The sequence below is a fragment of the Trachemys scripta genome, chromosome 1, assembly GCF_013100865.1.
Source record: "Trachemys scripta elegans isolate TJP31775 chromosome 1, CAS_Tse_1.0, whole genome shotgun sequence".
Lineage (NCBI taxonomy): Eukaryota > Metazoa > Chordata > Testudines > Emydidae > Trachemys > Trachemys scripta.
This window is the reverse complement of record NC_048298.1, coordinates 124,287,308-124,311,778: the sequence shown is the minus strand read 5'-3', so window position 1 is coordinate 124,311,778 and position 24,471 is coordinate 124,287,308. Positions and strand designations below refer to the sequence as shown.

Sequence of the window (24,471 nt, the reverse complement as noted above, 5' to 3'; positions counted from 1 at the left end):
GTGTTTTTTCTTTAAAATAAATAAAATAAATAAATAAATAAATAAAATCAAAATAGTGGCACTTTAGGGTATTTTTTTCTTCAATAATCTCAGAATTTACAAAATGACTTAAGCAGGGAAAAGTACTTGTAGTTTCAGTGGTAGCCGTGTTAGTCTGTAACAGCAAAAAAAACACAAGGAGTCCATGTGACACCTTAGAGACTAACAAATTTATTTGGGCATAAGCTTTTGTGGGCTAGAACCCACTTCATCAGATGTATGAAGTAAAAAATACAGAAGCAGGTATAAATACATGAAAGGATGGGGATTGTTTTATCAAGTGTTAGGTCAGTCTAACAAGATAAATCAATTAACAGCAGGCTACCAAGGGAGGAAAAATAACTTTTGAAGTGGTAAGAGAGTGGTCCATACCAACTGACAAGAAGGTGTGAATAACAGTAGGGAGAAATTAGTATTGGGGAACTTAAGTTTAGGTTTTGTAATGACTCAACCACTCCCAGTCTTTATTCAGGCCTAATCTGATGGTATCTAGTTTGTAAACTAATTCCAGTTCTGCAGCTTCACGTTGGAGTCTGTTTTTGAAGTTTTTTTGTTGAAGAATTGCCTTTTTGAGGTCTGTTATTGAATGACCAGAGAGACTGAAGTGTTCTCCTACTGGTTTTTGAATGTTATGATTCCTGATGTCAGATTTGTGTCGATTTATTCTTTTGCGTAGAGACTGACAGTTTGGCCAATATACATGGCAGAGGGGCATTGCTGGCACATGATGGCATATATCACATTGGTAGATGTGCAGGTGAACGAGCCCCGGATTGTGTGGCTGATGTGGTTAGGTCCTATGATGGTGTCCCTTGAATAGATACAGTATGTGGACAGAGTTGGCACCGGGGTTTGTAGCTGGGTTTGGTTCCTGGGTTGGTGTTTTTGTTGTGTGGTGTGTAGTTGCTGATGAGTATTTGCTTCAGGTTGGGGGGGCCAGACACTCACACCCCTCTCTCCCACAGCCCCCACACCCCCAGCCCAGACACTCACACAGCCCCTGCCCCCCAGACCCAGCTGCGTGCCCCGTCACAGCCCAGACACTCATAGGCCCTACCCTTCTAGAGCCCAGGGATTCAGAGGGAGAAACATCCTGATGCTGGGTCCCAGGATTGCACAGAGTTTCCTGCACGCCACTGCCTCCTTCCTTCAGAGCATGCTGGGAATTGCAGCTACTGGGAACCCTCCAGTTCCCTACCCCTCCCCACAGCCTTGTCTTCTATTTGCAATCTGGGCTCTGCCAGGTCCAGCAGCCTCTACTGGCAGCCAACATCTCTGCAGCTCACTTCTGTGGGGGGAAAAGGAAACTGCACACCTCACATTAATTTCTGCAAAATTCTGCATTGCACAGTGGTGCAGAATTCCCACCGGAGTAACTTCTTAATGCTTGAGGTTGGTAATGCTACTTATGCATGTGTTTATATTTATATGAGTAGTCCCAATGAAATCAATGGGACTACATAAGCCTGTCAAGACCCACTAGCATTCTGGTTGTCCAATAAGGCAATCAAAACCTTCCTTAATGAAATCCTTGTGGCATTCTGCTATTTATCTATTACCAACCAAAAATGCTTACACCAACATTAAGCATCTTTCTTCAGTACTAAAGATTATACGTAACCACACTAGTAGCTTGCGCGCACGCGCACACATTCTGTTTTTATAACAGACCTTTGGAATACCAGTCACACCCCTAAGATAGGGTTTTTTTTAATTTTCACACACTTTATAATACCTGTTAAAAACACACACTCCCACCCACGAAAGATTATTTTAAAGTAAATAATGACTTGATTAAATCCACTCCCTTATCCACCCAACCCAAAGGGGAAAACAAATTGAAACTGAGCCTTTAAAGGTGACTTGCAAAAGCTGCTTGAAGATTAAATTTAAAATATGTAAAATACCAAATTATTAATAAAAATGTTTTCATTTAAATTATAAGCACCTTTTAACATAAAATATTTGTAACTCAATCCTTATACCTGCCAAGACAAGTTAAGGGTTCTATGTTTTCCTTGCAACAGACGTTTCTTTTGAATGGGAAAAAGAATCTTGAACTCAAGTCTCAGCAGGAAAGTGAAAGGAGAAAGCAACTGAAAAATAAAAGTATTCCAAGTGTTGAAATTTTGTAGGAAAGGGATTTTTCTGGAATCACACACCATCTCATCCTGAGATCACTGTAAACCACTCTCCAGAAGAAACTGGAAATGGCTTGCTCCTAGGATTGTCTGCTATTCTGCTAGAAAACAACGTATTTTATATTTATGGCACATACCAGTTATAACATTCATAGCACCACTCAGACAGCCAGAAAACATTAAAACATGACAATATGAAATCACAAATGGAACACAGCCACTGCACCGTTCCTTAAACTTCATAGCTCCTTTTAAGAAAAAGGGGGCATTTTGCAGCTAATGTAACATAGAAGGGGGAAATAAAAACTTAACCTATTTGACCATGCAAATCCTGAAATCAAAAATCCCTACTCCATCGGATTACAGAGGATGTGATTATTGCAATTCAGGGCATCAGCTGCTTGGCAACACTCTCTCTTTTTTTTTTTTTTTTTTTCCTCTTTAAGTGACTACCTCAAGTATTCCTTCCCTACATGGAGAGGGCAAGCATGCTGCCTGTGCAGTGCTCTCAAACAATGCTAGCAAGAGACCAAGGTTGGTTTCAGACTTTCATCCTCACAAAATCGAAGTGGCCATATGGCTGTATTAAAAGTCACTAACATTTGATGGCTATTTGGTGGCTTATTTAGGCAAATCAACAAGTTTCCTAGCAGAAATATCACAAAAGCCACAATTGGCACCCTTGTGTGACAGTGGTCTCCAGAGGATGGCAAAATACCTTCCAAACTCAGACTGAAGCTCCCTACATTTTACCAGAACTGTTCCGGCTGGTTGATATGCTCCAATCCCATATATAGCATAAAAAATTAGTTACTAATAAAAACTGAAAAAGAAAAAATTCTACACACATTCTCTAACTCGCATGCACAGATTTTTTTTTTTTTTTAAACAAACAACTTTTTGCACGCTTCCTTACTTGCACAGGATTCAGACAGCAGCTTGGAGTACTATGGAGGTCCCAAGTACCTTAATTCCAAATAATCCCACTTGACATATCCTGCCCAACTCCTCTCCCCCTGGGGAGATATTGAGCAGCCCTAGGACAAGCTGGAGCCTGACGATTAAGTCAAGCCCCTTAATGCCTACTTCCACTGCCCCGCTTCACCTGTTGAGCCCGCAGGTAGCAGGGGACACGTTTTTCTTGTCAAACCACCGGAGCAGGCCCAGGGTTTAGCAGCAGCTAAGGCTGACGTTGCACATGTAGGGCAAAGACCCGCCGACCCCCCACCTACTCCTGCCTCGCCAAGTCACTCAGCCCCTCCAGCCCCGCACCTTCCCCCAGGTGCGCACGGCGCCTCCCGAACCAGGAAGAGCCATTCACTTGTGGATGCAACACGAAGGGGCAGCCTGGGTGCCAGGGCATCGAGCCCCCTGCGGCGCCTCCAAGCAGCAGTCCCCGTGTCCAAGCCCATCGACCTCTAGGGACACGCGCCGACCTCTGCGGGACGGCCGGGGCCGGCTTGGGACCGCCGGGGGACTCCGCGGCGGCGGCTGGCGGGGGCCAAGGCAAAGTCTCCGCGGAACACCACCACGTTCATACCGAGAGCAACCCCCGCCCCCCGCACACACCAACCGAGCCGTGGGGCGGCGAGAACGCGACACCCGCCCCGGGACAGGGCAAGGCGGCGAAGGGGCCGCGGTCACCCCACGACACTCGCGCCCGCAGCTCGCGTGGGAGGGAGAGACGGCGAGCCCGGCCGCCCCCTGAGCCCGAGCCAGCGATCCAGGCTGCCCTGCTCGTACCGTGAGCGCCGCTGCCCCGCCACGGCGCCGGCCCCTCGGACGTCCCGGGCCGCACGGAGGCGAATCAGCCGGCGGCAGAGTTCTGGAGGCGGCGAAGTTCGGCTCGCGCTCTCAACCGTCCCCGCTCCCGGCGCGCGCGAGCCCACCAACCCCAGCCCGTCTCGCGCTGGGTCGGGGGAGGCTGGCTGACAGGTACCGGAAATGAGGCACTGGCACACACCTCCCGCCACGGCCGCCTGCGATTGGCTGCGCGCGGGGAGCGACTGGGGGGGAGGGAGGAGGGGACGGAGTGTCCCGGGCCGGGAGCCCAGATCCCGTGTGGTGTGACCCGCCCCCGCCCCGAGGCCCGCTCCTCCGCAGCACCCCGGTTCCCTGACCCCCACAGCATGACAACCCCTACAGCCCCAGACAGTGGCACCGCACCCCCTGGCTTGAAGCAGTTTCCATCATACACAGAGTTTACAGCTTGGTTCAATGGCCCTCAGCACCCTCATTATACAAATTGTTCCAACGCCACTGCCCCCAGCAGCACAACACAGCTCACCTGCACACAGTGCAATAGCCCAGAAACTACAGCGACACTGCCACCGTAACCCACAGCACACCTATCACACCCCTCCAAGCCCAGCGTCCACCCTATAGAAAACAATTGTAACACTCCCCATCATGCTATTTTACACACACTCCCCCCACATACACTTTTAAAAACAAAGAATGTCTGGTACAGGCAGACAGCCTGCATCCCATGTAACCAACAACCCCCACTATGATGACCAAATAGCAAGTGTGAAAAATCAGGACAGGGTGGGGGGTGGAGGTACTAGGCGCCTATATAAGACAAAGCCCCGAATATCAGGACTTTCCCTATAAAATTGGGATACTGGTCACCCTAATCCACACTCCCTCATGCACAAGCACCAGTGCACACACCCCACTTGCACCCAACCCCCACCAGCCATACCACATACCCCAACAACATATATCAGCCTAAAACAAACCATAGAGGAAGTGGGAAGAGCAACGGCAAAACAGATTTGCCAAAAAGACTTTAACAGAGGCAGACAAAACTGGCATGCTGAGTCCGGAAAAATAAGTGCAAAGATGTAATCAGCGTGTACTCTGTGGGAACAAAATCTGAGCTCTTTCTCTCTCATCCTCCTGCCTGTTCTATTTCTGGTGCTTGGTGGCCAGATATGAAACATTCACATGAGGTAGTAATGCCAGCAGACTCTGCAGGTCATAAGCAAAGATTATTCTAATCTATTCAGGCTCCTATACTGCCCTGGTCACTGTAGGATCTGAGTGTCTTCCAGCCATCCATAAAGTGATGTCACTAACATCTGTCACATATGGTTCCTTTGCTCTCTCATTCTTTCTTCCAGGGGAGAATTGCATGAACCTGAAGTGATTTATTTTCAGAGGGTTTTGTTTTTGTTTTTAGTTGTACACCTTGCTGTGTTTATATGAGAGAAAGCAAGGTCAAAGAAGTGCATCTTACACTTGGAGTAAAAGTCAATGAGGTTTGTGATTATCCTTAGTTCCTATGAGAGTTTGTTCGACTATTTTAGACTAGCCCCCAAGAAAGTTCTGTCTCCCTCACAGGCCAGCTTTACCCTTATTGTAGAGTTTCACTGTCCCTGAGAAATGGAGTTGTTGACTAGAATCCTTCTCCCAAAGCTTTAGGCAATCTTTTAGATATCCTGGACCCCAGCCATTGAGCCCCTTTAAGAGAAAATGTGAGACCTTGAATTTGACATGATATTCTATGGGAAGCCAGTGTAGAAAGTGAAGGAGTAACCCTTGTTGCTGAATAAAGGTGCTCCAACATCCTGTACTAGTTAGAGTAACTTAAGGTCTGAAGGCTTCATGCCATTGTTGTAGTCCAAAGGAAAAGTGACAAAGGTGTGTCTAACTGAGGCCAGGTCCTCATCTGCAAGGATGGGATGGTGTCTCCTAGACAACTGGAAATTGAAGAAAAGCTTGATTTGATGTGAAGAATTGCTCTTTGTAGTTCAAAAGCCCGTCTCTTCCACCAACAGAAGTTGGTCCAATAAAAGATATTACCCCTCTTGTCGCTCTCATATCCTGGGACCAACACAGCTACTGCAAACAACATATAATTATATTGTACATCCACGACAAAAGGTATCCCAAATAAAAACTTTTAACAATGTATTTATTCCAATTATTGCATTTTGTTTGTTTTTTCCTGTATGAAAAATATTGTACTTTGACCACTTTTCTCCCCTTATTCACTGGATTCAATGGACTTACACTGGGGTACAAGAGAAGAAAATTTGGCCTATTCTTTCAATTATGGAGTACTTTGGCCTCCATCCTGCATAAACATATTTACATGCTTAATTTTACCACTGTGCATGAATAGTGCTGGGTGGGACTACTTGTAGTAAAGTTAAACATGTGTGTAACTTTGCAGGATTGGAGCCTTAGTTAGCATTCAATAGATTGCATGTGGATGAGTATATCTGACCAATTGTAATGCAACATTTTGTTATTGGGGATTTTCTTCCATCACAGTTTAATAAAGGCTAATAGGTAAAAGTACAAGTGATATGAACTGATAAAGAGTAAAAACAGTTAAAATGCTGCCAGAAAATGCTTGTTCATATTTAAAAAGTCATTCAGAGAGTGTAGATGTTAACACTAATATTTATATTAATATAGTACTTTTCCCCCCCAAAGAATTTCAAAGCACTTAACAAATTAAGGGCCACATCCTGGCCTCCAGTATGACCCTTTGCACTACCCTTAGTCTGCTCTAAATTGTCCCAGGGCCAAGCCAATATACAGCTGCCATCAGTATTAAGGAATGTAAAAAAGGCTAAAAGCCATCTTTTCTCCCATGTTCTCTGTCAGGCACAGCTCTGCTGAACATGAAGTTCAGGGCCCATTTCCATAAAGAGACGTCTGAATAGATGTGCTTTTTATTCAGTCCTATTTATTTTTGAAGCTTATAAGGATAGCTTATTCAACCCAAGCTGGCTAAAGCTTTCCACAGATAGAAAATTATAGTATATTAGTTTTTAAGAGTTGATTGTGTGTCTGAAATAAGTAAAATGAGACCGATTCTCCCCGTTTGATCTGCCCAGGTAGTTGTGGTCAATGGGGATGGTCTCATTTTCAGTTCCTTGACTGACCTTTAAGGAAACAATAGTATGTCATTCTCTGAATAGGGTTAGATGATCAGTCTGGATGAATGCTCTGACCAATGGAGTTGTACAGCAACCATAGAAACATTTCAGAAAAAGCTTATTGTAGATGCAGTTCTATAGACTGTCAGTTCTGGAATTTACTTCTAAGATAGCTACATCAGTCAGCATTTTGTCATTTTTAGGGGGAAATGCAAGAGTGTTTAGACTTTCTCCTATCCATAGATGTTGGATTTCTGGTGAAACTAGTCTCTTAGCTGACTATCCTGTACCTGTGATTTCCTGAAGATGACTGTGTTATCAGAGGTGTGGGGACAGAGATTATTGAGTCCTAATTGGGGAAGTGTTTTCTTGTTTTTGGTAAATTGCATTCACGATGCTCACGTGACACATTTATTATAGAAAAATGTGTATAATAAATACATTAAAAATATTCTGCATTTAAAATGTTTATTTAATCTAAAGACCATATTCATTCCTTTGGAGCCTATTTGTCTGGGATAGTTACATATTTACAGAAGTTTTGCAGTGCAGATTGTTAATTTGATCAGATAAGTACCTGTTTGAGTTTAAATACATGTTATTAACCTTATTAAATACCCTTAAAATCCATCAGCTAAATGTTTATTCAATTTAAGAAATCTGACATCACTTCATATTTACTGATTTAAAAAGAAAACCTGAATTGAGCTAATAAGCCATAATTAGTGTTGTAGTCAGTTAATACAGATCAACATTTTGTAACACATTATCAAACAAGTGGTTAGACTTGTGCACTAGCCAATTTTCCAACATTAATAACCTGGCTGGTCCTGACACAGCCTGAACCACTGGGTCACGAGTAGCAGCTCCCTAACACAATATTTCTGATGGCAATTTTAAAAATCAACAATGTAGCAGCTATTAGGTCTTGAAACAATGATATAGAAATATATAGAATAAAGAGTAAATTCGGGACTCTGCACAAAAAGTGTATAATTGGGGAAAAACAGGCATTTCGTGGCACAAGCTTGCAAGGTGCTAGCTGCTCCTAGAAGGTCCGGAGCACTTTGTAGAACTGGGCTTGATAAGAACAACACAACCTAAACTATGTGCTGCTGTTTGTTCTGTCAAATCTGGGGCAGATCCATTTTTAATATACAGTGTGCCTCTTTTTTGGTTGTCTAGTGCAGACAGGGCTTCCTAATTTTTTTTAATTGGCCATAACAAAGACTCTCATAAGTAAAATAGATTATTTCTCACATAATGTTAAATTTTGGCAGGAATTGCAGAGTCTAAACAGCATATCCAACATCTTTATGAGCAGAAATACTACATATATTTTTCCCATTTCTCATATCCAATTTGTGACGGCAACAGTAACAAATTGCATGTAGATCAGCATATTTGACCAATTTGTAATGCAACATTGTGTTACTGGAGTTTTCGTCTGTCACAACTTAATGAAATGAAGACTCTTTCCAATGTATATATTTTAATTTTTATTCAGTTATTTCTCTTACATGAATATTTTTGTCCAAATTATATCTATCACAAGTTTAAAAAAAAGTCTGATTGTTAAGAATTGGCAAATGTATCCAAAATACTTTAGAAGAATTAATATTCCACGTGACGTCTTCAAATGTTGAATCTTGCACTAGTTGATTGTAAGAGGTTTAGAAATCACTTGTAGACAGGTCCCTAGTAATTATTACTCTGAGGAAGTTCATGCGTGGATTATTTCAGCTAGTGTGTGGAACATGTTGCATTAGGTAGGTATATGCCACAATGGTTTCCAACAAGAGTATGCAAATAATTGGAGTGTAGGTTTAAAACCTAACTTTTCCCCCCAAAAAACATGCCTTTTTTTCATATTGATAGAGCAAAGGCACATTGAGCATGCCTATCCATCCTAACACTCCTTTTGGAAGACAATACTATCCCAGTATAGCAAATATACAGGCGTGTATCAGATCAGAAATGGTCTTACAGCTGATCAGCGCTGATAAAAAAAAACCTTTCCAAGATTATGAGAGCCATGCATCTGAAGAAGTGGGTTCTTTTACCCACAAAAGTTTATGCCCAAATAAATCTGTTAGTCTTTAAGGTGCCACTAGACTCTTCATTGTTTTTGTGGATACAGACTCACATGGCTATCCTTCTGATACTAAGAAAGATTGTCTCATGCTCACATGACTCATTTTACTATGACAAGTCCTTGATAAACCTACAAACTAAGTTGCAGGTTTCTACAAGTTTCTTTTTTCACAAAGATATTGCAACATCAGAATTTGTTCATGGTGTATGTCATAATTTATTTTTGTATTTATGTTACCATTTTCCCTCAGCTTCCACAGCTTTAGAAGACCACAGTGATGAAAAACGTATTACAGTGTTGAATGTTATGTATATTGGAAACAGCAGCTAGCAAAAAAGCCGGGTAATTCTGCAGAAAATTAAGGGGCTATCGAAGACTGGCAACATGACGTAATCAATAGTGGCTCCATGCATCTGAAGAACTGAGTTTTTTACCCACAAAAGCTTGTGACTCCATGCAACTGAAGAAGTGGGTTTTTTAAACCACAAAAACTTATGCCCAAATAAATCTGTTAGTCTTTAAGGTGCCACCAGAATTTTCGTTGTTTTTGTGGATACAGACTAACACAGCTACCCCTCTGATGAATAGTGGCTCAGTTCAATTCTTTGCCACTAGTCAAAGTGCAGTTAATTGCTGCAGTTTCTATGAAAAATACATTTAATATTAATAATGTGCTTTCTAATCATAATTGGTTAAATTCACCACTGTGCAGAGTACCTGCACAAGGTCTATGCACCACTTAAGTCTCACAATTGCTGAATACACCTTTTGCTGTCCTTCTGCATACATATAAATGACACGTATTTTGCACAAAACTATATTAGAACACACACACACGCTATGGTATCCAGCAATTGTGGGAAACACTTCACTGATAACAGTTGCTTCTCTTGCCATTTACCAATAGCAGCAAGTTATTAGGAGAAATGCACAGGTTCCTTTTAGCATGATGCAATTCGCATGGCCTCATGTGCTGGTACTCTTCAGTATCTTCTCAGTAGTCACATAACTTTTTGGTATGCTTCTTTCTGGATGAGTTTATAGTCCTCATCCATCCTATTACTTAGGTTTACCTGTAGTCTAATTATTGTAGTGCTTTCTTATTCTCTACGCCTTCCTCCCTCTTCTCAGCACCATAAATAACTTGTATTTTTACAAAGCCCTTATTGCAATCATAAAACTCCCGTTTCATGTTCTCTTTGTTATTGCTTTTGTGCATACTGAGAGGTTGATACTGGTGATGAATTTAAATTAAATAATGGTCATGAAGAGACATATTTCTTACTGCTATGAGCAAATGGTTCCTGATCTGGAGACCTTATAAACTGGAGTAATAGAAATGGGATGAAATTTAATAGTGCAAAGTGCAAGGTCATGCATTTAAGGACTAACAAGAATTTTTAGATGCACTAAAGATTCATATGTCCCTTCATGCTTCAACCACCATTCCAGGGGACATGCATCTATGCTGATGACGGGTTCTGCTCGGTAACCATCCAAAGCAGTGCGGACCGACGCATATTCATTATCTGAGTCAGATATTTCATTATCTGAGTCACCATCAGAAGGTTGATTTTCTTTTTTGGTGGTTCGGGTTCTGTAGTTTCCGCATCAGAGTGTTGCTCTTTTAAGACTTCTGAAAGCATGCTCCACACCTCGCACCTATCAGATTTTGGAAGGCACTTCAGATTCTTAAATCTTGGGTCGAGTACTGTAGCTATCTTTAGAAATCTCACATTGGAACCTTCTTTGCGTTTTGTCAAATCTGCAGTGAAAGTGTTCTTAAAATGAACAACATGTGCTGAGTCATCATCCGAGACTACTACAGGTGAGTCTCATCTTACGCGGATTTAACATGAGCGAATTCAGCTTTGCGCGGTTGGCAAAAAAAAAAAAAAAAAGGAAGAGAAAAATAACAATTTAAATACTGTACCTTTAGTGCAGGTGATTCTGCCCGCCATTACACTCAATGTAATTTTGACTATACGCGATTTTCGCTTTACGCGCTGACAGCGGAACATAACCCCAGCGTAAGATGAGACTCGCCTGTATAACATGAAATATATGGCAGAATGTGGATAAAACAGAGCAGGGGACATACAATTCTCCCCCAAGGAGCTCAGTCACAAATATAATTAATGCATTATTTTTTTAATGAGCATCATCAGCATGGAAGCATATCCTCCAGAATGGTGGCCGAAGCATGAAGGGGCCTACGAATGTTTAGCATATCTGGCACATAAATACTTTGCAATGCCGACTACAAACCCTGATTCTGTGATCAGCACATGCACAGAATAGCTTGTGAAAATCAGTCCTTAATTAAATATGTAACTTTAATGGACAGAGAATTGTGATTTTAGCATCTAATTTAATAGTCATTTTTCAGAAAATTACATTTATTTTTATATGCTTGCATTTCTCCTGCTACATTGGGAAACATGAATAGATATTTCTCTTGAAAGGTAATTATTTCATCCTTCTTAATAAAAGCTAAGATTTTGTCTCTATGAAAAATACACTTAAAAATTACAAATGTGTGACAAAGTTTCTTTCCCACTGTTAAATTATTCATTACTACAGCTTGGAAGGCTGGAAGATGATATAATTATAAGAGGCATTGGTCGATCCAACTTCTTATCTAATATCTATTAGAAAAGATTTAGTAAAGTGATAACTATGTTAGCACCATTTAAACCAGGGGTGGGCAAACTACAGCCCAGGGGCCACATCCAACCCTCCAGACATTTTAATTCGGCCGTCAAGCTCCCACCGGGGAGCAGGGTCGGGGGCTTGCCCCACTCCGCGCAGCTCCAGGAAGCAGTGGCATGTCCCCTCTTCAGCTCCTATGCACAGGGGCAGCCAAGGGGCTCCACACACTGCCCCAATCGCTGCACCTGCAGCTCCCATTGACCGGAAACCACAGCCAATGGGAGCTGCAGAGGTGATGCTTGCGGACAGGGCAGCGCGCAGAGCCGCCTGGCTGCGCCTCTGTGTAGGAACCAGAGGGGAGACATGCTGCTGCTTCTGGGAGCTGCTTGAGGTAAGCACCCTCCAGAGCCTACACCCCTGCTCACCTCCCATGCCCCAAACCCCTGCTCAAGCCCTGATCCCCCTTCCACCTTCCGAACCCCTCGGTCCCAGCCTGGAGCACCCTCCTGCACCTCCATCCCCTCATGCCCAGCCCCACCCCAGAGCTCGCATCCCCAGCCGAAGCCCTCACCCCCCCTGCACCCCAACTCCCAATTTCGTGAGCATTCATGGCCCATCATGCAATTTCCATACCCAAATGTGGCCCTCGGCCCAGAAAGTTTGCCCACCCCTGCTTTAAACCCTCTTTCAATTCTTATATTCAAAGAACAAGAGATTTATTTATAAAATTATTGGTTTAAATTGAATAGCAATATTTTCTTAAGCTAGAGTACTGGACAGTGTTAAGCTAGAGTACTGGACAGTGTTAATATTATTTCATTCAATTGTCATGTGATCTTGTTCCTTTAAACACTGATGTTCATTTGCAAAGACTGTTAGTCTTCTGATGCCAAGATTATGGACAAAATATAAAAACCTAGCTAGATAAACAGGGGCTTTGCAACTTCAGGAATGAAAACACTTAACTTTTAATTTAAAAAAATAAATCAAAGTAATTAAAGGTAAACTCATTAATTATACTTGTCTGGTGCAAATTTGAAGCCGATACTGCAGAGGACTTATTTATAGCTGAGATCGTCTTAATTCTACTCACTCTACTCTAAAAAATTGTACATGTGTTTTTTGCTGGCAGTATTTCTCTGGTGATTTATACTGTTTAGGAGCCATTGATTATAAACAAGAACGATCTCCCAAAAAGTAAGGCCAAGAAACAACCAATAAATCTTGATGGGGAAAAAATATACTAACAAACTGGATGTCACAAGTTGCAAAGCACCCTAACCAGTTAAAACTACATAGAAAATATCTCAGCTAGTCATGCATTGTATCCCCACTAATCACAATCCCTTTTCAACTTAACTTCGGAATAAGAACACAGTCCCGCGTCAGTAACAATAAGTCAGAGAAAGGTGTACTCTCTTGTAGCCACTCCAGCAGGGACATCCTCAGAAGCAGACAAACCTTCATGCCAGGAAGCTAAGAGGCAGCCAAAACAATCCCACTCAAAAATGCACAACAGTTTCTGCATATCATAAAATATCGTACTATACTACCTGGTAAATATCTTGTACCAATTACTGGAATTACCAGTAGGAGTTCAGAATAGTAGCAGGACAATTATACGAAGCATGGCATTCTGTGAAACAGTGAGTGCATCTTTGTAAATAGAAATATTTGCATTAAGTAAGCAGCACTGAGTAACTCAACTTTTGCAACATCAGTTACATTGCAACAGACCATGCTGAGCGTATTTAACATGTTTAAAAAAATTGGGAGACTGGATAAGATGAAAAGACCATTAAGTTCTCCTATTTTCAGTATGAAAGAAAAGGGGGGAAAAAACGGGGGGGAGGAGGGGGAAGGACGGAGTCTTTGTTTGTGGGAGTTGTTTCCCCCCCCCCACACACACACACACAAGTTCAAAAAATTTCTACCAGCTCCAAAAATAGTGTTTCCTTCTCCCTAGTAGGAGGTGATTTGGGCGGCTCTACTTCTGTATCTTTCCCTCCTTCCTGAACTCATTGGCTAGGATAAAAAAGTCTAGCAAAAAGATTCACCTCTTATACATTTTCACCCCCCTCCTCCTCATTTATGGCCTGATTCTGAGAGGTGCTGAGCCCCCATAACTCCAGTTGACTTTAGTGAGTGTTGTGGGTGCTCAGCATCTCTCTGGAGCAGAATCATTGGCAGAAAAAGTAAGTTTCCTTCCCTCCAATATTTTTGTTTTTAAGAGAGGGGGCCAAACACCAACAAAGTTCAAATTTGGATGTGGCCTCCATATCTTTTAAGAGCTTAACTCCTGAATTTTGGATAAATTTGATTTTGAAATCTTTACATACATTTTGCCGTTTAACCCCATTCCCTACTTTCCTCTTCTGCCACACTCGATTGGAAACTATAACTTCAAGAAATGAATGAAGTGGACATATACTTGATTTGCCTTATGAAATAGGCTTAAAATTTTTAACAAAATGGCCAAGGGTCAACTGTGAATAATATAGCTGTGGCTAAGACTCAGAAACTTCAGAAATATTTGGGAACATCAGAGCTCCTACACAAATGTTGTGGTCTGTATTTTTTAATAAAAATTAGTGTGGTGTAAAGAAGAAAGAACAGACTCCTATAATTATTTATTAAAGTAAACACTATTAAGTGAAATGCAAGTTTTAAGACTCAGACAACTGAGGAAATCCTTTGGCAGTCTAGGGAAGTTGAATGATGCCTCCTGGTCTATATTCCTGTAGCGTGGTGGTCACCTGCTCTGGCCTAAAAGGGCTTAAAACAGCCCAGGAGAGGGCTGAGGCTGGGAGCAAGCAGTTCCCAGGCTGATTGGGGGAAGCAGGCTCAGCTGTGGCCATGCCACAATCAGGGCTCAGTTGGCCCCTATAAGAGGGCAGTGGGCTACGAGTATAGAGAGAGAGGGGCTTGGCTGCTGGGAAGCTCAGGGTATCTAGAGTGAGGCAGGGCTGGGGAAAGGCCAGAGGGCCTGGGGAGCTCCAGGCTGGCAACTCCCCAGGCTGCAGGGCCTTGTCCAAGGCCCCATAGAGGCACTGGGTTTCAGAGAGAGGCAGCAGGTCCAGACCCAACCTTGCCTATGATGAGTGGCTGACATTGCAGTCTGCCTCAGGGTGCAGGGGCAAGTTAGTGACCGGCAGTAGTCTACGACTGGGTGGAGGTGGGGATAGGGGGTGGAGATTCCCCAGGGAGGGGAGATCCTGAGACTGAGGGGTGTATGGCCAGGGGGCAGCATCCCAGATAAAGGGGTACTGGAGTCCAGGAAGGGACATGGGGGGGGGCAAGCAGCAGTGGGACACTGGCCTGCAGAGGGTGCTAGCTAATTCCCTGAGAGACCAGCAGGAGGTGCTGCAGGGGTGAGTCTACATGCTTACAACTCCCTTATGACAGAGGCTAATGGAATAAGTACTTGTTTTCAAGTATCTCTTTCAAATATTGGGCCACTTAAATGTGCTTCAATCAATCTCCCTCAGAGGCCTAAATCAGTGATGAAATTAAATAGTTACAGACAATACATTGCGGTCAAGATTTTTCAAAAGCAGATAGTGATTTGTCTCCCCAAATTGAGAGATATTAAAGGGGCCTGATTTTCAGAGGGTGGAAATCCCCTTTAAGGCATTTTCTAGCTGGTACCCAAAAATGATTAGTTACTTTTGAAAATGTTGGCCTATGTCTTTACCCTGCAGTCCCTCTCACTCTTTCTTTTTGGGAGTGATTCTCCACACACTGAAACCAGCGAAAGTCAGGACAAATTCCACTTGCCCTGACACCAGTGAACAAGTTAAGCTCCTAAAAGGACCATAATGGCTGTCGCCTGTATGGAAACTTATTACATTCTGAGTAAAGTTAGTGCAGGAGGAAGAGTATTAGTAAGTTTCAAAGACTGTCCTTATGGATGGTATTTGTGCAGCTAACAAACATACCAGGTGGACTCCCTCAGAAGCCATTTTAAAGTGAGCTGGAGTCCAAAAGAAGATGGGCAAGGATTCCCTCGCCTCTTTCCCAAACATCCTACAGAAGTGAAAGGAGCCTTTGGCCTGAAAGAAACGAAGAAGAAGAATGATGGCAATCCTTGGAACTAGTTATGAAGTATTCAGAGGACTCGGAAAGAGAACATACTATAAACATGGGAATTCCTCTGTCTGGAAAGTCTAGAGCTTTTTTCCCCTCTGACTTTAGCAGTAGAAGCCATTTTGGGAAAGCAAAAACCTATCTGGCTCAGCTGTTTACTTAATTACTAATTAGCAAAGATGACTGATCATTCCTCTAAATGAAGTTTCCCATAGAAAGAAACAAATCCTACCTTTGCTTAGACCTGTGGAAGGAAGTCATATCACAAAGCTTTTCCTGGGAGGGCTATGTATGTGAAGCAGCTTTTCTTTTTGGTGGGAGAGAAAACCCATATTTAGTTGTTTTTATAGTTGTACTAAATTGACTGCATGCAGTGTTGGTGCAACTGCTCCTAGGATATTAGAGAGATAAGATGGGTGAGGTAATATCTTTTATTGGACCAACTTCTGTGGGTGGGAGAGACAAGCTTTAGAACTTACACCTGAAGAAGAGCTCTGTGTAAACTCGAAAGTTTGTCTCTCCCACCCACCCACAGAAGTTGGTCCAATGAAAGATTTGCCACACCCACCTTGTCTCTATCAAATTGACTATAGTGCCTAATATATACCTGTGACATCAGCATGTGATCATTCAATGAATATTTTTTCAAGAGTTTGATGTTTATAGCTTGATGTCTCGCAGGAGCAGTATAGTGTGGTTGGAATTCATACAGAATCAGACACAGTTGCAATGATCTGTCATCTACTTGTGCCACTTCAATTAATTGGTCTAATCTTATTTTAGTAAACTCAGTTCTTGGTTTCTCTAACTCACTTCTGAACACATTATTAGCTAGTCTATCAGTCACAACAGCTCTACTTTGTTAAAAAAAAAAGCCAAGGGGCATGATTCTCCATTATCATGGGTATAATACCCACTTTGCACTGATGGAAATCACTACACAAGGTCCATGACAATGGACAATCAATCCTCAGGACTACAGTAATGATGCCAAATATGGCAGTTTACCACAGAAGTTATGATTAAAATCACAGAAGTGCTTAATATGGTTATTTGCATGGTGGTTTGAGTGATTAATACAGATTTTTTTTTTTAAACTAAGATAGTCCATCTTGTTTTTAAAACTTTACAGACAGACCAAGCGGCATTTAAAAACAATGTTTTAAGAGGGCTTCCTTGGGCCTCTATTTAATGTAGTCCCCTTGGGAGATAGAGAGTGAGGTACTGTGAATGGATGCGGATGCCAAGTACAGAGAGAAATTGTAGTGGAATCATGGCTCCATAAGAATTTGCTCTGCTAACTCTTTTAATTCTAGTCTCCTGTTATATATTCTAACTCTTAAAGGTGCAGTTCATAACCTTTGCATATGTAAGACAAACTTAACTAGCTTGTGGCTATATTTTCAAACAGTATGGTATTGAGAACTAATGACACTGGTAAACATCTGACCTCTAGTGGTAACTTTAAACACTAATAGCTATAATGCATGCCTTAAATAAGGGGAAGGGTCAAGAGAGTATTGAGCTTGTTGCTAAATGAAGGACAGAGCAGAATGAAGCTGTGGAATGGAGTAGAGACCTTACCTTGCTAAGGGCTTTGTTAGTTGGAAGTAAATACATTTAAATACAAAGATAACTGTGTTCAGAATCCCATTATTTTCTGTGAGACTTTTATTTGTGACTCTGGAGAGACTAACTCAGTTTAAGAAATATGTGCATTATGTAGGAATGTTCTAAAAGATTTTACATGTCCTTATGAAGAGAATTTGCTTAGTGTAGTCAAAATGAACTCCATTTCTGATGCTGCCACATCTCCACCCCATGCCACACTGTCATTTAAAAATTTCCCAATGGAAATTCACAGTACACTGTGTCCTTGGTACACTGGAGCCTTACTTCCTATTGGGCTAAAAATACAGTAGCTCTTCTACAAACAAGGCTCATTAGTTTACTAATTGGCTGGCTAATCCAAATATTAAATCCCTAACAATGAAAAACATTGTTTTTGACCCATCTTTGGTCACATTTTAAGCCATCAGGTTTTGAGGTTTCAAGCCAAAAGATTCTTCCACAAGTTTCTGTATGAATACATTTTTTTCTATTTTATAACTGTGGACGCTTCAGACCAGCCACATCTTTAATTTCATGTATGTAAGAAGCAGCATTCCCTCAAATTTTTCCTGCCCATGTGCGGAATTAATTTTATGTGCACCATGTGTGAGACACATCACCTCCATATTGGTGCACACAACAAAATTCATGTGGCGGGAGTGGGGCCAAGGGGTTTGGAGTGCAAGGGGGAGGAGGGGAGATGAGGGCTCCAGCTGGGGGGAAAACATTGTAGAAAAACTTTAGCCATTTAAATGATCACATTAAAAAAGTCATAATTAAGGGGTAAATCAATTCTCTCCTAAGGTTTATAAATCCATGCCTGACTTCTGAACTGGGGGAAAGAAATCAGGTCAGCCCCAATTGTATATTGTTTAGTTTGACTGTTTAAATGGCATTTCCTATATGGCTCTATTTTTGGTCACATTAGGAACAGCCATTTAAACAGTGAACTTAGCCTGATATGAAAGGTTTCAGAGTAGCAGCCGTGTTAGTCTGTATCCGCAAAAAGAACAGGAGTACTTGTGGCACCTGAGTACTTGTGGCACTTGAGACTAACAAATTTATTAGAGCATAAGGTTTCGTGGACTACAGCCCACTTCTTCGGATGTGCATCAAGTACTCCTGTTCTTTTAGCCTGATATGACTTTTTTAAAAAAACTTTGTTATACGATAGAACTGTTCTGTTCATAACTTGGATTTTGTTTTAACAAAATATTTTCTCTAGTGCTTTTCGTTCAGAAGGTTTCCAAAGAGTCAAGTTCTATTATGTCTATTGAGTCAAGTTCAAAGTCTCTGTCCTTATCTTCAAGGTGCTCAGCGGCCTAGGCCCAGCATACCTAAGAGCTTGTCTACACAGGAAGTTAATGCAAACTAACTAAACATAAATTTCAAGTGCATCAAGTCCCTGTGTGGAGGCTCTCATTCGGAAGTAAAAGTGGCCGGGGTTTGCTTTAGCTTAATCCACTTCTTGGTTGAGGGCAAAGGGCTGAATCAGCCCAGTTAACATAACTCTAACTTGATTTGGATTCACTGCTATCAGTCTTTCTTGCTGAATTCAGTTGAAATTAATGTTAATTCAAAGGACCACCTGTCTGTTACCTTATTACTTTATAATTAAGGATGAGGGAAAAATAATCCCAGGGAGGAGCTGTTATCTGCAATATTACATTTTGATTTAATCAACAGGTACAATCACTCTCCTTAACCTGGCCACTACTATCTGATAACAAAAACTTCTCTGGACTTATTCGTTCAGCCATTTCTGATCATTTTTCCAGGCAGAGGAAGTGTTGCAGTGCAGCTTTCCTTTTCCAGTTTGGAGTCTTTCCAATATCTGATGAGCATATTAACATTGCTCCTGTTCAAAAACTGTAGCTTGCCAGTTCTGTTTTTAGTTACGTTGCTATTTATAGTTAGATTCCTGTGTTTTCTCTTGTGAAAGCCTCGCAGTTATCAGACACACACAAGGATATATTTTTATACTGTTGGCCTTGGCACATTAAAGCTGCACAATTCTAAAATGCCTTGTTCCAAAATACCTTACACGCTTCCCAAAAGAACAGCAATGCCCCATTTAATAGCTATATGAAAAATATTGTGACAGACACTTGGCGATAACTACAACTTGTTTCTTGGTTTTTAAGGCACAGTATTTCATACTTAATATAATGGGTCAAAGGCAATTCAATAAGATTTTAAACTTCTTTACCATATTGTAGGTTTTACTAAACATTTGTATATGTAGAGAGGTTGTTTAGTCTTCACACCATTGGGAGCCAGGAATCCCTGTGTTCTAATTGCTCTTGTGTTATTCAAGTCATTTTACTTCTCTGTGTCTTGGTTTCCGCATTTAACATATAATAATAATACCATCTGATAAGGGGCCGTGGGACAACTTATCTATTAATGCTAAGTGTGTCAAAAGGTGTTAAGTGCCAAGTATTCCTATAGGGACTATATTCATACGTCTTGTGTAATTAAGACATCTTCAGACATTTCATGAATGCCCCCAAGATGTGTTCATACCTATGAATGCACACCCTGGACTGAGATTCTCTGAATCCTTCCTATACAATCAAACACTGCTTAGGGCATGAACAAGAAGAGTCTTTCATCCCAGTCTATCCTGGGCTGCTCTTTGCATATCAAGTCCCATACATTCTCTCGTCTGTCTACTGTTTGACAGAGAGGTTTTTTAGTCGGCCTCTTTTGCACATTCTTCCAGCTGCCCAATGGCATGCCTACCACAGCAGATGCTCTGGCTTCAGTCTCAACATAGCCCAAATATTTCCATTTTCTTTTCTGGATAACTTTAGATATAAGGGGTTATTAAATCTCTAACAAATTATGAGATTTGTCATATACATTCTATTTAATAAGTAGTCTTTTTCTAAGACATTTGCTTTCAAAGGCATTTAGGTGTCTGTCTATCTCTTTAGTGGTTTTAAAACCCTTATGTTATGACAGAAATAACATTTGAGATAAAGATTCATAGTTTGGTCTTTAAGTTAGAGATTTTCAATGGCCAAATCTTGTTTAGGCTGGTAAAATGCAACCCCACTTATAAAATGCTACAAACAATTGGAAATGTGAGCCACTGCAGGAAATCTGCATGAAAGTCTTTTCTTGCACTAAAGGATGCATTTTGTAAAGGGGAAAAAAATTCAGCACTTTGCAGCTATTGCTACCAAAATGGTTTTAATTTGTTTAAATTACATTTTAGGCCTAGTCCTAAAAGGTGTTGGAGTGCGCCCAGAGATCCTCTACAACCATAGATTTGTCATCCTTTCTAAACCCAGCCCTATTGCAGAGATTTGGGAAATGGTGCAGAGGAATGCACTATACACACTATCTGGAGTGGCTCACACACCTGAGTACCAACCTCAGGGCAGACTGTTAAAAATCAGGGCACAAACTCCAAACTGGTTGTGAGTTTTTCACCAACCAAGTATCAAGTGTGAACTCCTCAGGCACTATAGCAGGGGGTCGGCAACCTTTCAGAAGTGGTGTGCCGAGTCTTCACTTATTCACTTTAACTTAAGGTTTCGCGTGCCAGTAATACATTTTAATCTTTTTTAGAAGGTCTCTCTCTCTAAGTCTATACAATATAGTTGTATGTAAAGTAAACAAGGTTTTCAAAATGTTTAAGAAGCTTAATTTAAAATTAAATTAAAATGCTGATCTTACGCCGCCAGCCCACTCAGCCCGCAGCCGGCCTGGGGTTCCATTCACCTAGTTCAGCAGCGGGCTGAGCGGGGCCTGCGCGATCCCAGCTGGCAAGGGGCCGGCAGCCAGGATCCCAAACCAGGGGTGCAGGAGCTCCCGTTTGGTGCTCAGGGTGGGGGTGGGGATGTGGGGGGGATGCAAGAGTCAGGGCATGGGGTGTGGGGCTGCAGGAGTCAGAACAGTGGCTGGAGGTGTGTGAGGGGGTGCAGGGGTCAGGGCAGAGGGCTGTGTGTGTGTGTGGGATCGGGTCAGGGCAGAGGGCTGGGGTGCTTGGCTCATGGGGGTGCTTGGCTCATGGGGGTCAGAGCAGGGGGGCTGGAGGAGATATGCCCTGTCCCCACCTCTTCTCTGCCTCCTCCCCGTAGCAGCAAGCACGCTGTGGCTCAGCTCTGATCCTCCTCCCCCTCCCAAGGGCAATCGGCGGGGAGGGGGAGGGGCAGGAAAGCACCACGTGGGAGGGAAAAGTGGGGGAGAGGGGAGCTTGGCTGCCGGCATGACCAAGCTTCTACCTCCTGCCCCCACAGGATAAATCAGTGGGCGGGGGGGCTGAGTGGGGCCAGGACCCCGGCAGGCAGCAGCGTGCCATCAAAAATCTACTTGCGTGCCATCTTTGGCACGCATGCTGCAGGTTGCCAACCCCTGCACTATAGCAACCTTAACAGAGTCAGACAGCCCCTTGCATTACTCCTCTGTATCTTGCCATCCTGTAAGCTTGCCTTTGTGATAGATGGTCCCTTATATCCAAAAAACAAGCATCAAAAAAACAAACAAACAAAAAAAAAACCCAACCCACAAATATTCAGGTTACTCCCAGTTCCAGAGGACCAGTCACTTATGAGTCAATTGCACCTTTAGATCCTATATCAAAGACAACACTTGTACCCAATTATATAGTAAACTAATGATTTATTAACTAAGAAAAAGAGTTATTTATAAGGTTAAAGCATTTAAACACACACACACACAAATGAGTGACAGTCCATGAGTGACAGCTCCAAAAGGTGATAGAAGTTGCTGTAATAAGCGAGCTCTGTATGTCCTTTAGGGCTAACCCAGGCCAAGCACTTTGCTTATACTTAGTAAGCCTTGTCCCTCAGAATCCAAGCAGTGTAAAGACCCAACTTCTTCCTGTCAGAGATTTTTATTCTCTTTTCCCAGAGTTCAAGCTGATGGGATGAGTCTTCATGCATGTCTCCTCTTCATGGGCATGAGGGGAGCAATCAACAGTCTTTTTTTCCTGTGATGTTCCACAATGCTTTGTCTGGTGTAGGGGTTCTCAAACTGGGGGTCGAGACCCCTCAGTGGGTTGTGAGGTTATTGCATGGAGGGTCATTGTAGGACTAGATTGATAATTGGTATAGGAAATGTAAGAAAGAGTGACTCCACAGCAGACCCCAGAATTTGGCCTAATCATTAGAAAGAAATATGCGAGAAAGAGTCCTGTGTGTTGGAGTGGGAGTGTGATTGTATGTTTGAATGAGGAATGAAAAATTAAAGGTTGAGGTGCCAGCCTTAAAATAAGACCGTTTGGCTGAAGAATGCAGTGGACGAGAGAGCCCGATAACCCTGAGGGCATACTTGCCCCAAGGACAGGAGGGCTGAAGAACAAGATAACATTGTCATTTTGTCATTGCAGTGCCATCTGCGTGATTGACTATCACCTCAAATGTGAGAACAGTGATTATCACTTCAAACATGAGACCAGCATGATGAAGCAAACCCTATAAACTTGTATGAGGATAAATCCCTATAAAAACAGACCCTGAAGACTGAGGACTTTGGGTCTGATTCTGCAAACCAACCTCCAGGAGCATCTGACAAGGCCCTGCTCCACCCTCGTGTCCAGGCCACCTGGCCAGTGACTTGGCATGAGCAAGTCCTAGACTGGTAACTATAACAACCTTGCAGAACTTGTGTGTGTGAGTGAATGAGATGTTATAGTTATAACTGATTGCTTACTCTGATTCTTTTTGTAGTTGCAATAAACATGGCATATTGCCTTATCCCCTTTAATAAGATCCTGCTTGTTTTTATTTTCTTGGTATAACATCGTGAGCTGTCAGCCTCCACCCCAAACCCCGCTTTGCCTCCAGCATTTAGAATGGTGTTAATATATTAAAGTGATTTTAATTTATAAGGGGGGGGGGTTGCACTCAGAGGCTTGCTATGTGAAAGGGGTCACCAGTACAAAAGTTTGAGAACCACTGGTCTGGTGTCTATGGACCTTCTTTTCTTGGGCTGGAGAGAATACCTCCTGTGATAAACAAGTATTTCACATTTGGTAATGCTTCTTTCCTGGTGCTTTTACAGTTTCAGAGAAACTTTTACCGTTAGAGAACTTTCAATATTACCTTATAGTATCTGTATCCCATGTTTTAAGTGAGATTCATGCACACAGCAACTTACAAGCATTTCATAAAGTCTAAACACATTTTCATAAGCCTAGTACACCTCTACCCCGATATAACGCTGTCCTCAGGAGCCAAAAAAATCTTACCGTGTTATAGGTGAAACTGTGTTATATCAAACTTGCTTTGATCTGCTGGAGTGCACAGCCCCACCCCCCCCCCAAGCACTGCTTTACCATGTTATAGCCGAATTTGTGTTATATCGGGTCGCATTACATCGGGGTAGAGGTGTATTATTTTAGCAATACTAACACACATATGAGCCAGACAGGTTTTCAGCTATTCATTTTTCAGTATTCAATTTAAGTCTAGGGAATCTGGCAGGAGCTGGTATCTGGCTTGCCAGCATCACAGGGGGCACAACTAATTTTTGCACAGCTGCTCTATCCACAGCTCCCCTACATAGGCCCTAGGAGAGACGTACATATTGCCTTGAGGTGGCCCTCTGCATACTAAGTGAATTTCATGCCTAAATAATAGTTTTATTAGATTTCATCCTAACATAGATAAATTGAAAAGGAGAGAGATTATGTCCTATATCAAATTAATTGTTAGAATGAAATCTTTGGGAAAGGATTTCCATTATTGTTAAGCCCCTTAGTTTTCAGTTTAAACCAATTTTTACCAAAAAATCCTAAGTTTTATAAAGTATTTTGTTTTTTTTCCTGATTTTCACCCTACCTTTGTATCAAATATATGAAAAAATACAATACCTTGCAACTTTTAGATCATGAAGCGTTCAACAGTGGAAAAGTCGAAATCTCAAGCAGCTATGCAAGAAATTAAGCAAAGCCTTCAAACAAAACTTGAATTCCTGA

General features: G+C 42.1%; 1 long non-coding RNA gene across 1 annotated transcript; it reads left to right on the top strand.

Moving 5' to 3' along the window:
* The first annotated feature begins 3,725 nt into the window (after nt 1-3,725).
* On the top strand, nt 3,726-9,693 carry LOC117884102. The gene is made up of 3 exons (XR_004647493.1): nt 3,726-4,115; nt 5,365-5,443; nt 9,421-9,693. It is a non-coding gene; the product is annotated as an uncharacterized LOC117884102 (long non-coding RNA).
* Nucleotides 9,694-24,471: the final 14,778 nt, after the last annotated feature.